Source organism: Triticum dicoccoides, chromosome 4A (assembly GCF_002162155.2).
Source record: "Triticum dicoccoides isolate Atlit2015 ecotype Zavitan chromosome 4A, WEW_v2.0, whole genome shotgun sequence".
Lineage (NCBI taxonomy): Eukaryota > Viridiplantae > Streptophyta > Magnoliopsida > Poales > Poaceae > Triticum > Triticum dicoccoides.
Genome location: NC_041386.1, coordinates 743,171,897 through 743,186,457, shown reverse-complemented (window position 1 = coordinate 743,186,457; position 14,561 = coordinate 743,171,897). Strand labels below are relative to the sequence as shown.

Here is a 14,561-nt window from a genome sequence, read left to right as displayed (position 1 = left end):
ACCCTAGAAGGGAAGGAGGAGGGGGGACGCCATGGCCGTGCCTGGCCTAGTGGATATGGGGGATGAAGGCGAGGGGAGGGGGTTGGCGGTTGGTGGGGGCTGCGGTGGTGGGGATGGCGGCGGTGGTGGGTGGGGATGGCGGCGGTGGGAGATGAGGGAGACGAAGGCGGAGAGGAGACGAGGGAGAGGAGGGTGGGGATGGATTGGATCTGGAGAAAGGGTGGGTGGGTCGGTGGGTTAGGGTTTTGGTTTTTTCAGGAGAAGATCAACCTTTGGATGGGCGCGTGATGGATGGCTCGGATCGTGTCCAACTTGGTGATCCGCGTGGAGGTGGTTCCTCGCTTCTCATTGGCTGGCTGGCTCACGCTCGAAAATCTAAATTTTGGACCCAAATCTCTGATTTTTTTTAAATGCCTACAAATATGTGTTGCAATATTGGACCATACCATTTTCCAAAAGGCGGCTGTTAGGTGCCGGTCAATGGACCTAAATTTGGGTCGGTCGCCTCGCAACCCTACGATGTTTTCGTGTGTAACCATTTGATTCACCCCCCACGTTATACTTTCTTCCCCATCTTGATTGTTCAAATGATCTCATATTGTGCACAAGGGTGCATCTTGGAATTCCAAACAATGTTGCCTAAGGAAGTTTTCATTTTCTTTGCACGGAAAATTCATTTTCCATTTTTCGAGTGCCCCAAATGAGGTTTTTTTGTGAAGGACCTACCATATAATTGTCAAAAAATTGGACCAAATAATTTTTCTAAAATACTAGGCCATATTTAATGCACAATTGACCAAATAGTTGGGTGTAAAAAGTTTTGATCCACCTCTGGTGAAAAAGACAAATTCCCGCCGATTCAGCTCGAAACGGGTCAAATTTGAACTGCAACTGCCTCATAATTTGCTATTTATTTTTTCCAAAAATCATTTCTAGGTACATAGGTATCTATTTAATCAGAGAAACATCAAAAAATTTCCAAGATTCAACCACTAGGTAGGAACGGTCAAGCCTGCCGTTTTGACCGCATTTTGAAACGGGCATAAAAAATTCAAAAAAAAAATCTAAAAATTGGAAAACCTTCGCATTGTGTCATTATATGTGACCAAGTTTCCAGGAAAAATAATAAACTTGTAATACGGAAATAATTTTAAAAATGTGTTCTCAGAAATGAGCTATCATGTGTGAAGATTCATGGCTTTCAAGCCAAATGATCAATCTTATGGCCACATTTATGGCATAGTTTGTTCAAATGATCTCATATTGTGCACAAGGGTGCATCTTGGAATTCCAAACAATGTTTCCTAAGGAAGTTTTCATTTTCTTTGCACGAAAAATTCATTTTCCATTTTTCGAGTGCCCCAAATGAGGTTTTTTTGTGAAGGACCTACCATATAATTGTCAAAAAATTGGACCAAATATTTTTTCTAAAATACTAGGGCATATTTAATGCACAATTGACCAAATGGTTGGGTGTAAAAAGTTTTGATCCACCTCTGGTGAAAAAGATGAATTCCCGCCGATTGAGGTGGAAGCGGGTCAAATTTGAACTGCAGCTGCCTCATAGCTTGCTATTTATTTTTTCCAAAAATCATATCTAGGTACATAAGTATCTATTTAATCAGAGAAACATCAAAAATTTTCCAATATTCAACCACTAGGTAGGAACGGTCAAGCCCGCCGTTTTCACCGCATTTTGAAACGGGCATAAAAAATTCAAAAAAATTCAAAAAATTTGAAAACCTTCGCATTGTGTCATTATATGTGACAAAGTTTCCAGGAAAAATAATAAACTTGTAATACGGTAATTATTTTGAAAAAGTGTTCTCAGAAATGAGCTATCATGCGTGAAGATTCATGGCTTTCAAGCCAAATGATCAATCTTATGGCCACATTCATGGCATAGTTTATTCAAATGATCTCATATTGTGCACAAGGGTACATCTTGGAATTCCAAACAATGTTGCCTAAGGAAGTTTTCATTTTTTTTGCACGGAAAATTCATTTTTCATTTTCCGAGCGCCCAAAAGGAGGTTTTTTTGTGAAGGAAGTACCAAATAATTATTGCAAAAATGGACCAAATCAATTTTACAAAATACTAGGCCATATATAATGCACAATTGACAAAATGGTTGGGTGTCAAAATTTTTGATCTACCTCTGGTGAAAAAGACAAATTGCCGTCGATTCAGTTGGAAGCGGGTCAAATTTGAACTGCAGCTGCCTCATAGTTTGCTCTTTATTTTTTCCAAAAATCATTTCTAGGTAAATAAGTATCTATTTAATCAGAAATACATGGTTTGATGGCGAGACATCAAGGTTTGGACGGTGGCCGAGGGCCCCAACTCTAGAGCGCGTAAGCTCGCATGCCCGCCGCGTGGTCACCGCGTGACCGTGGCGTTGCCATGTGTTCTGGGCGGCCTAGGAATGTCTAGTGGGTTGGGCACTCCCCAGGTAGGTGCTAGGAAGAAAATCACAACATAAGATTCTCACGAGGAGACCGATCGATGCTCAAACATGAATAAGCAGCCAAGTGTTTGATTTGCGGTACGGGAAATGCACATGGCTAATGGGCGTGAGTTTTGGCTGAGGATGATCAGTTACTAAGAAGACCGTCTTCACAAATTTTCACCTTAAAAAGAGGAGCCTAGGTGGTACTTGCTTTACAAACTACCACACTGGGCATAAATACGAATGTTGAAGCTGGGCTCAAAATAATGAATGAATTGAGCTGGCATTTGGTGGAGGATGGTTATTTGGGCATAGCAAAGCACTGTAGAAAATGGATACCATTTGTACATGCCAAAGTGGTACTTCCTTCACAAAGTGCTGCTCTGAACAGAATAGGAAAATGAATATTTTCGAATTATTTTTGAACTAGGCAAGGAATGTTTTTACATATTTGACGAAGATATGACCCAAAGAATTTATGAGATTTTTTTGGAAAATTTTGGGAATGACAGAAATATAGGTTGCTTCACAACCTAGGGCAAAAACTGTCACATGGACATGACACATAGGCAAAACTGATGAGGTGGCGCCTAGTCATATCAATCCACCACAATTTACAAGGCTATGACCATCTATATTTGTCGTTAACAACTAGAAATAAGGCGGCGGACTAGCGATGTTTGCTTTATGACCTTTTCGTGTAAGGAAATTACGACCTTTCTGACCAAAATGGTCGCAATGGTTTAGGGTTTGGAGCCCCTCGAACAGCTTTTGACCAATTGGTCTGAAATGGTCATAGATATATGACCAATTCTTCCAGGGTCACTGACAGAAGGTCACTAGTTGACATATTTCTTGTAGTGCGTCGTCCTCCCGCGCACAAACAAGGAAAGGGGGGCGGCCAAAGGCAGGAGCCCAAGGGGGATTCGGCCACCCTTTAGGCGCCTCCAAGCTGCCTCCCCTCTCCCCCACCTATATATACATAGGAGGGGGTGCCACACAACACCCACGGGAATCTCTTATCCGTGTGCGGCGCCCCTCTCCACAGTTTCGTCCCTCGTTCATATTTTCGTAGTGCTTAGGCGCGCCCTGCGGAGATAGCATCAGCACCACCGTCACCATGCCGTCGTGCTGCCGGAACTCATCCACTACTTTGCCCGTCTTGCTGGATCAAGAACGTGAGGACGTTACCGAGCTGAAATGTGCTGAACGCGGAGGTGTCGTACGGTCGATACTTGATCGGTTGGATCGAGAAGAAGTCCGACTACATCAACCGTGTTAATAAACGCCTCCGCTTACGGTCTATGAGGGCATGTAGACATACTCTCCCCTCTCGTTGCTATGCATCTCCATGGATAGATCTTGTGTCCGCGTAGATTTTTTTTGTTTTTCATGCAACGTTTCCCAACAGTGGCATCCGATTGTTTCGATCAGATTGGATTTGGCGAATGGAAAAGGAATGACTAGTGGACCCTATACATATATGGTTTTGCCCAACTGATTATATATTTAAAAGATCTTATATCTTCTTTACTATTAAAGGGGGGTCGAACATCGTGATGGTTCGACCTCCTCCTACTATCGCTGTCTCCCCTCGTACGATGCCCCAAGGAAAAAAACAGCGACGAAAGACCCACAAAACTTCCTTCGATTATGACCCACGAACCCACAAACTCGGGCATCCCAACACGCGAGCTCATCCAATCCAATCCGACCTCACGCCCTCGCACCCCCTTCTTTCTATCCGCCTCCCGTCCCCAGGCTGCTATTCCCATCGTGGCGCATCCCCCATCACTAGCCGAGCCACATCCCCAACCCAGCACCGCCAGCCGGCGATACCGCTCTCACACGGTTGCCTTTCCTTCCTTCTCGTCGCACTGCAGTGCGATGCGTTGCCGTCCATCGCCTACGTCCACTCTCATGGGCGCGTCCCCGTCGCCCCCGCACGTCGGGTCGGGAAGAACTTCTTCCCTTGGTTGGCATCGATAATGGTAGGAGCGCGACAAGGTCGACAGCGCTGCGAATGTGGGGGGTGCTCGCGGTGGGCGCCTCCACGAGAGCTATTCTCCAAGTATGTGATTCCTGTTCTGGATCGGTAGTTGTTCATGTGTTTGGTATGACCACGTTTTGGTGATTCAGCGCCCAGTACAATAATGTCCTAGCACGCCTCCGCTGGCAGATCCGACACCGGTGGCCGTCATCCACTACTAGGGAAAAGCTTATACACAGAAGCTTACCAGTAGCGTTGGTCAAAAATATGCGCTACTGCTATATACCAGTAGCGTCGTGTACAAAAGCTCGCTACTACTATATAATTAGTAGTAGCGTGGCCCAGACAAAAAAGCGCTACTACTATAACTGCCACAACGTTGCCTGTAGGATAGGTATAGTAGTAGCGCTTGTCTGCAACCCTAGTAGTAGCGCTTTTTGTCTGGGCCACCCTACTACTAATTATACTCTATCCTACAGTAAGAACCAGTTTATTTTTATTTATAGTAAGTGCTTAGTTGAACTAGTTGAATTAATAGAACTAGTTTATTTTTAGTAAGAAAATTAATAGAACCAGTTTATTTTTAGGTGTATTTAACATAATTCTAGGTTGATTTGTTTTAAAGTGGACATGTCATATTTTGAACATGTCTCATTTGTTGTTATTTTTTTAGTTAAAGCATTTATTCCCGCATCAACGTCGACGATGCCTATCCCGCATCCTCGTCGTCGACTCGGCGGAGGAGGTTTACTTGATCAGAGGGTCAATGTCCGGGACTAGGCTCCACCGGGCTAGTACTGGGAGGTGCTACCTTCTGGGAGGGCGCAGCTTGGTGAGGAACCAGCCCGTCATTGACCCGAACCTTCTTTGCTGCCGGTCATATGGGCCACTGACGATGCGGAGGCTTGCGTCCCCTGCGGAGGTGATACGTCACCGTGTCAGCGAGGAGGACGAGCATGTCCATCGCTACATGGTTGCGTTGGAGGGCAGGTTCGACAATACCTGGCAGGTTCTTCAGGGAGATCACTGGAGCTATGATCCTGTGATGGTTCCTTCTCTTTGGGTGTCCATCACTAGCGCTGATACCCGTCGTTCGCTAGGGTTGTAGCTGTATTAATGAGGTTATATGTATGATACTATTCGAGATGTATTAGTGATAGTATTCGATGATGTACGGACGCAAGAGATGATTTAGTTTTGCTTATTGAATGCATGTTAATTTGAATACTAATTTATTTTATGATTTAGTTTTGCTTATTGAATGCATGCTAATTTGAATACTAATTTATTTTATGATTTAGTTTTGCTTATTGAATGCTCAAATTGGAGAATTACTCTTATTTTGAATGCTCAAATTGGAGAGCACCATGCAAAGCGTATGCATTTGATTAGTAGATAGCTTATAGGGTTTCACTAAGTCTTAAGATGAGGATAATAATATTTTTATTTTTATTTTGTTTTTGCAGCCAAATCTCCATGTCATCGCCGCCGCCGTCCCCGTCACGGACCCCCTCCGACCTCGAGGTGAGACCAGTCAAATCTCCATGTCAATATGACTCCTATAAGCTATTTTGAAATATTTTTGTTCATATTTTCAACCATTGAAATGCAATGACCATCAAGTTTGAATGCAATGATCATCAAGTTTGAATGCAAATAGGATATGTGCTTGCCCAAGTGGTGAAGATCCTTTGAATATAAATTCATGGGTAGTATTTTTTTACTGATTTAACACTCAGACTAGAGTTGATCCCCCAGGCATGTATGACTATGACTGTCAAACAGTTCCACAAACGCATTGGAGTTTTATGGCGAGCAACAACCGAAATAGTTTCATCCAATTTGCACATATCGTGCCCTATTTAGCAAGAACAGAAACAATCTTTTGTCAAATCATACCTTGGCAGGCGCTAGTGCTTCTTTCGTATCAGAGGAGGCAGATGGAGTGGTGTGTAATTACAGGCAAGATCTACAGAAAAGAAGAATATTACTTTGTTAAGAAAAACAGCAAAATGGCAGAGCAGGCGAGATGGTTGATTGCTGATCAGGTTCAGTCTGGTCTCCTGAAAGAAAGCTTTCTGTACATCTGTTCTTGGGGAATGCCCACGGAAACACAACATATGAAGCTATTAGACAGCAGTAAAATAAGTGCTTGTGAATCATGGTTTGACTGGTATTAAGTACCTAAGATCACTGTCTCGTGATGGAAGAAGGCATTGTAGCAAATGGATATGGCAGGGCCATCCTGACTAGAAAGCAATATGAGTGTCAAGAACAAATAGTCGAGGAAAAATACGAATAATAGTAGGGTAAAAACAACAAAGAAGGGACCACAAAAAAGACTGAACCTAGCTAACAATAGTGATGACTGTCAATGCATGTTTTTCAAGCTAAACACAGACATAGTACATGTTCAAGACCTGTTGGGTAGTTCAGTGCTGCTTCAGTCAGCAGAAGGAAAGTACATATAAAACGTGACCCTGCAAAATGTAACAAATAGCAATATGCCAGATACTAGTTGCTCAAGTGCTCACAAGCAAGAAGTGTTTGCACACAGAGAAGGAAAACAAGCAGCAGAATTTTGCAGAGGTGAACACAACTGGACAGCAAAATGTTCTCAGAAAAAGGCAGGACAGTCGTCATTACTTGTACTTGAGATGTATCTACAAATTTATTCAACCGAGTCATCATATGGACCATTCATTCGTGACGTCTAGAAAAGACAACAAGCATCACATCAGATAGCAGGCGAGGAGGCCACGGAATGGGCCACGCCCACAGCCGCGGCAGAGTCGTTTGAGAGCCATTCGCATGGACGGCCTTTTCTGTGGATCAACAACGGTGAAATCAACACCCAGCCTAAACACAGTTGCCATCTCCTTCATGTACCGCGCTTGATCTGGGATGTCCGCGTCCACGACACTCTGGAACATTTCCTGTTGGTTTGCCATCAGCTCAGTGAAGTTCTTCCGCGCCCAAGTCGCCAAATGACCATCCGCTCCAGCTTCATTGGCCATTCGCCCCGTGACGAGCTCCAGCATGAGCACCCCAAAGCTGTATGTGTCGACCTTCTCCGTCAGCTCGCTTGCTGCGACCCCATATTCTGCAGTTAATCATTTATGGTGTACTAGTTAATAGACCAAGCTAGTTAAGACAGAATTCCCTGTGATTAAGAAATGTTAAGACAGGATTCCATTGTGTGCATCGATCGCCCAACATACCTGGAGCTGCGTACCCAAAGTTACCAAGAGGCAGGCCCGCAATTGGCAACGGTTGGTCGAGCCCGGCCATGTTCATCTGTGCAGCGTCAAAACCGGCTATCACAGGCTTGAAATTGTGATCAAGCAAGATGTTGTTGGAGTTGATGTTGTGGTGGATAATCGGCCTTTTGCATCTGTGGTGCAAGTGGCAGAGCCCGTTGGCCACACCAATGGCAATGAACCTCCTCTGCGGCCAGCTCAGTGGCTGACCAGCATCCATTGGTTGGCTCAGCCAGGACTGAAGGCTGCCGTTCACCGGATACTCGTAAACGAGCATGATTGTGTCTTCCCTCTGGATGAGGCCTACGACTTTGATGATGTTATCATGAGAATTGCTAGCTAACAGGAACATCTCCGAATTGTAGCGGTACTTGGCATTGTTGTCTACTTGCAGCGCTTGGTTAATGCTCTGGAACTTCTTGACGGCCAACGTGCACGGGGGAGTGTTGCCTGCAGCAGTACCCTGACCATGGACTAAGTAGAGATGTTCGTCCTCCCATGTCCTTCTGCTAGCCCACGTCATTTTCATGTTATCTTCAGTAAGGTTGTCAACAATGGCTTGTTCATTGAGTACAATAGGCTGCGTCGCCGCAGGTGGCTGAATCGCAGACTCATTCTCTCAGTTTCCGGGTAGGGCGTGGAGAAGTTTGTGCCAAGGGTGTGTCAGCCTGCAGACACATTATTTATTAGTACATATAAATGCGAATGTAACCTCTATAGTGGAATCTCTAAAAAGACTTTTCGATAAAAGAAATATATTAATATCGCGAAGATACCATTCTTTAAAAGGACTTATATTTAGGAACGGAGGAAGTATAAAACTATCGAGAGATGCATGTTGATAATTAGTTTGACAACAAATGACAGAGATTGGTGAATATGAAGAATTTCTGTGCCTTTTGAAATAGTACAGGATGTTATTTCAGATTAAGGTCGCTAGGTGGTCTATGAATCTGGATGTAATTTTTATTTCTGATATTCGTTGTACTGCCATGATTAAAGATGAATAGATTGGAAGTTTTTCCGAAAAAAAAAAGACAGCGAGGGTTGCTATATTTGTGCGCAGTTCATTTTGCATGATTCTTGATACACGATACAAGGATCAAATTACTGAAATGACGATACTCTTCAGTTCAGGGACCCATTGCTTACCACTTGCTAGAAGAGAACAGAGGAAAGGAACGTGTGCGGCAAAGGAAATTTGACGACCGAGATCGAACCGGTCGGAGTTGGAGAGGAACCGCTGCACGCAGCTCCAAGGGGTGAGGAATTCGGCTTCGGAGCGTCGATCTGCGCCTCCACAACGCCGCAGCCGCCACATCTGCCGTACTGGCACACCCGTCCACGCCGTGTCCTGCGTGCTGGAGGCCGCCTCCCTCCACCGCACGGCCAACCGTCCCAACTCGCCTGCGCAACGAGAGTGACGGCGGCTCCATCATCTCCGGCCGGATACAGATCGGGCAACACACGGACAGACTAGCTACGGTGGAAATCTGTGACAATGGGGAATGGAGAGACGAGAGGGAGACCGGCCGGATGGTAACTCAAGTAGTAGGCGATGACTAGGTGATCCTACCTACCTACAAAGTGACATGCGAGCACGGGGCATAGGAGCACGTTTCTTTAAAGTTCAAAAAACAGATTTTATGGTTGCAAAAGCGGAGTAATTTTTTGTGTACATGCACGTGTAGCTGTGAAAATTTCATCAAATATACGTGTTTCCATGTGAAATAAAAAAAAGGACAAAATACATGCAAATTTGGGGTTTACTTTTTTTTTTTGTCGATTTTGGGCCAACCTTTTGTCTTGTTTTGTGCAACGTACAATACGTATTATTGAAAGAAATTTCACAGGTACTTAAACCACATGCATGCGTATTCATGTAACAAAAATCAAGAAAATTCAAAACTTTTAAGCACATGTTTTGGGGTGGTAAAAAGAAAGTGCTCCAATGCCCCCATGTTCTAAAAGTCAGCTTTAGCCCTGCCTATCTCTATCTCCATTAGATATGTGAGTAAATATATGGGACTACATGTCCCGTGAGTAAATATTTGGGACTACATGTCCATATGAGATTGTGTGAGTAAATATTTATGGAGCACATCTCGACCCTTCATCGTAACTAAACTTGTCATCTCTCGGCTGATGCATGAATTCCCACTGAACAAACAATGGAATAAACACCTCTTTCAAATTCCCACATGTAATACTCACACGATACCAAATAAGGGATTGGAAATAAAATGTCACTTTTCATGTCTAATGTTGTCACTCAACTACATCGTCTAAATTCTCCCCCCCCCCCTCCCCCAAAAAAGTTACCAAACACGTAGTAAGTCCATTTCTCCCTTGTTGTTCCTGTTTTGATTATATTTCCTCTCATCTATTACTACAAGTATTTCGGTACAGAAGGAGTATTTTTCTACCACTGGTCTTCCTTGAAACTCAGCTCAACTAGACAACTATCCATCCCTTATTAACTGACAAAATAAAATTATGTTTCCTTAGATAAGTTCATAGTGCGTATAAAATAAACTTGTACTTTTCTTTTGCAAAATCACATTAAATACGAGCAAGCAATTCATGGACTAACATACTAGTAATTGTTATGGACGTAATGTACATCTGACGTCCACTCAGGGGTAGCCGAGCAAATGATCGTCCCCGGTAAAAAAAAACACTCGCAGCGAACGCTCGAGAATTGCCATGTGAAAACATAACGGAAGTGAAATGAATCCGTGGAGAAGAGGCAAAGGATGGAAGGAATCCTGCATATACCGGAGGCAAGTTGTACCCTTGATGAGTTGGATGAGAAGTACCCTTGATGAGTTGGATGAGAAGCCGGCCGGCCGCCGTTCCGTAGGTCTTTGAGTGTTATTTGCGAGCACGCGGGACGAGGTTGATGGTAGCTTATCTGAGGCTCTCTTCGATAAAACCCATATATAGTGGAGTACCATGCATACATATATACCACCACTGCCTTTCATTCCTATCTTTCCCATGACACACCACCGGCAGTCCCTTTCCTGCGCTTTTTCATGCGAGCCAAAGCAAGTGACGTGAGAAACCTATTTTGCCTCTCGAAAAAGAAACCTTTTTTGCCTGAGCCTTTTAGTGCCGATAACACACCATTGTTAGGCACTGACGAGATGAGATGATGACGAGGCACACGATTTTCCGATGCCACACGCGGTCTCACTTTCTACTGTCGTCCTTTGTGGCGCTGCTCCACATACATACGATATGACCACCATTGAAGCTCTGCCTTGTTGAAAATGCATGTCGTTAGTCTACGTGCCCAGGTCGCTCTCCATCCAGCCGCTCCCGATCGAGTCCCGACCGGCTCCATCCACCATCTCCGAGGAATTCTACTTTCTCTTCCTGGGTCGCTCTCTCTCCTCTCCATCCACCACCGGAGGATATCTCCGACCGCTTCCCGGGTCGCTCTCCGTCCACCACCGTACCTGAGGGATTTTACTTTCTTTCTGCTTCCCGGGTCGCTCTCCGTCCACCACCGTACCGGAAGGATTTTACTTTCGCTTCTCAGGACGCGCCCGGTCGAACTCGAGCATTTTTACTTTAGCTTCCCGCGTCGCTCTCCATCCACCACCGGAGGATTTTTAATTTTTCACTTCTCAGGACTCGCCCGGTCGAACGCGAGCATTTTTACTTTAGCTTCCCGCGTTGCTCTCCATCCACCACCGGAGGATTTTTAATTTTCCGCTTCCCAGGTAGCTCTCCATCCACCACCAAAGCGCTTCCCGGGTCGCCCTCCATCTACAGCCAATGATTTCTGATCCAAAATGTAACTAATTTGCAATATAACTCACGCATTTGTGCTGCTAGATTTCATATATTGTTTTTCTTCACTATTTTTTCCATTTATTTTAACTTCCATGTTTTCCTGTGTGGGAAATTTTACCCTGATTTGCAATACATGAGAGCACATGTATTATATGAGCGATTCAAGGGATGATACTAATTGGGCCTTATTAAAGCCCAAGGGTATTTTCAACCTAAAAATTATTTACATTTAATTGGCCTAATTAAGTCCACGGGTATTCTTGTCCTAAAATTTTCAAATTAACTTAATTGCATTAACATGCCGCTTAATTAGATCAGATGGTCATCGTGCCTGGTCATTTGAATTTGGGTTGGAGAGCGAGCGGTTCCTCCTCCTCCTCTCGAGCCCTAGTCTCCGGCTAACACATCGGCGTCCTCGATCGCTGCCGATCGCTGCAGCGCGCACTCGCCGTGGCACTCCCTCCCTCCTCCTCCTCCTCCTCCTACTCCCCCTTCCATAGCACGTGACCCCCCTTGGGTTATGTGGCGCCAGATCTTTCGAGGAGCCGCCTAACCCCCTCCTTCCCCAATCCGACGCCCCCTTTGTCGGTGTCAAAGCCGACAGATCTCGGGTAGGCACTACGGGAAACAGCTAATTTGCCGTCAGGAGGCATCTTTGCCGTCAGCTTTTTGTTGGGCAGACGACAAAGAAAGGGTTTGCCGTCATCAGCAGACGGCAAAGAGACACTGGCGGCAAAATAGACTTTGCCGTCTGCGAAAGAAAACACAGACGGCAAAGAGAAAACACAGCACACGGATCGATCACGCGGATCAATGACATGGCAAGATCTTAAACGTACATCCCCACCCACCAGGCCGTCTAGACGCACGCCCCACCCACCCACGAAGCACGCACCCCCAGGGCAGCACCCACGCGCCCCACCCCTGCCGCACGTCTCTCTTTCTCTCCCTTATCCTTATCCCCACCGCACGTCTCTCTTTCTCTCGTTTCTTTCCTCCTCGATCCAAAAGCACATCGGCCGGCACCCGCTACCACCTCCACCCCGAACCCCGGCTAACGCCTCGCCCTCCAGTCCTGGCCTCGCCGGCCATCACTATGCCGAGCGGCTGCAGCCACTTCCCCATTGGCCCCCAGCGCCGTCGGCCCCGGCTACTTCCCCCTTCACCCCCAGCGCCGTCGGCCCGGCCACTCCCCCCGTCGCCACGGTAGGCCCGCCGGCGCCCGCGCACCACCTCGCTGGCCGCCATCTCGTCGGCCGTCCCGGGCCATGGTGGCCGTCATCTCGCCCGCAGGCCTCGGCTTTGTTGCTTGCCGGCCCCGGCCTCGTCGCTCCCGGCGGCCTCCGCGCCTCGTCGCTCCTCGCCCCAGCAGCCTCCGCGCCCCGTCGCCCCCACCGGCCTCGAGCGACCCCGACCACCTCACCCCCGCAGGCCTTTGCCAGCCTCTACCCCGGGCATTCATGGTGGCGTAAGTGTGCTCTGTTTTTGGAGAAAGAAAGAAGAAGGGAGAGGGGCTTGGCTGCTGGTTTCTGCTGCTCCGGCGACCACGGGCATAGGGGATGCTCGCAGGGGAGGCGCTGGCGTCGATTGAACTCAAAATGGCTGCGTGCTGGATCTCGGGCGGCTATTGTGAAATATTCTATGTAAATAAAGTAATGATGTATTCTGTTTTTCCCTAGATCAGCAAATGATGATGTATTCTGTGTAAATATAGTAACTTTGTATTGTGAAACTTGTTCATTCATCATTGACTCTTAGAACAAAGTGTTGATCAATATTGTGGTGTTCATCGTTGTCTGTTAGTTCCTTGTAGGCTTTGCACATGGACTGTTGGTCTAGATTATTTTAATGGAAACAATTATTTGCTGGCTGTGATTTTATGAGGCTCACGGCAAAAGAGCACTTTGTTGTCTGTGTTTTTGTGAGGCTGACGGCAAAGGAGCTCTCCTTTGCCATTTGTTACCAAATCGCCTGACGGCAAACGAGCTTTTCTTTGTCGTCTGTTATTAAATCACCAGACGGCAAAACATCAGTTTGGCTGACGGCAAAGACTTTGCCGTCTTCCCGATAAAAAGCTGACGGCAAAGTACTCTTTGCCGACTTTGGCTTTGCCGTCACTCTTTGCCGTCACTCTTTGCCGTCAGCCAGCTGACGGCAAAATCTTTGCCGTCTGTATTTCAGCCTTTGCCGTCTGTACTTTCCTGACGGCAAATTGTCCGATTCCTGTAGTGAGGGGGTCCAAACTGTGCGTCTGAAGATCAATGGTAACGATGGAGAAGGGACACAGTATTTACCCAGGTTCGGGCCCTCTTGATGGAGGTAAAACCCTACTTCTGCTTGATTATATTTGAGGGTATAGGGGTTACAAGAGTTGATCTACCTCGAGATCGATTCAGCTAACCCTAGATAGCTACCCTAGCAATGTTGTTATGATCCTACCTCAGATCTAACCCTCCGGTTTATATAGACACCGGAGGGGCTTAGGGTTGTACAAAGTCGGTTTTACAGAAAGGAATAAAATATCCGGACACCTATACTTGCCATCCACGCATGTGAGAGTCCCCACCGGACACAAGAAACAATCTTCTGTCTCGTATCTTGACGGCCCATCAGTCCGGCCCACATTAATAAACCGGACGCCCGAGGACCCCCTAGTTCAGGACTCCCACAGTAGCCCCTGAACCTGTCTTCAATGATGATATATACGGCGCTCAGATTGTCTTCGGCATTGCAAGACAGGTTCCTTAAAAAATACACATTGTCTTTCCGATGTAAAAGAATTGTATCCGGCTTTTCATAATAAATACAACTCTTAGCCACGAAGGCAGGATATATAAAAAATAAAAATAGTGCCTTTTACTGACAACTTTTTTGACGGAGCGTCAGACTTGACCCTTCGGCATTTTGAACCGTTTTCACAGCCCTCGTTTCGTGTTTCGAGGCCATGCCTCATTGGCACATCATGTCAAAACAGAAATCGTGCCCACTTAATACGGGATTGCATATCAATGATATTTGGGTAATCCAACCGTTTGCGACACACGCCCCCATTGGGAA

General features: G+C 46.0%; 1 pseudogene; it reads right to left on the bottom strand.

Annotated features, from left to right (window-relative positions):
* Nucleotides 1-7,158: 7,158 nt before the first annotated feature.
* Nucleotides 7,159-8,351, bottom strand: LOC119284400 (annotated as a pseudogene).
* Between the last annotated feature and the right edge of the window lie 6,210 nt (nucleotides 8,352-14,561).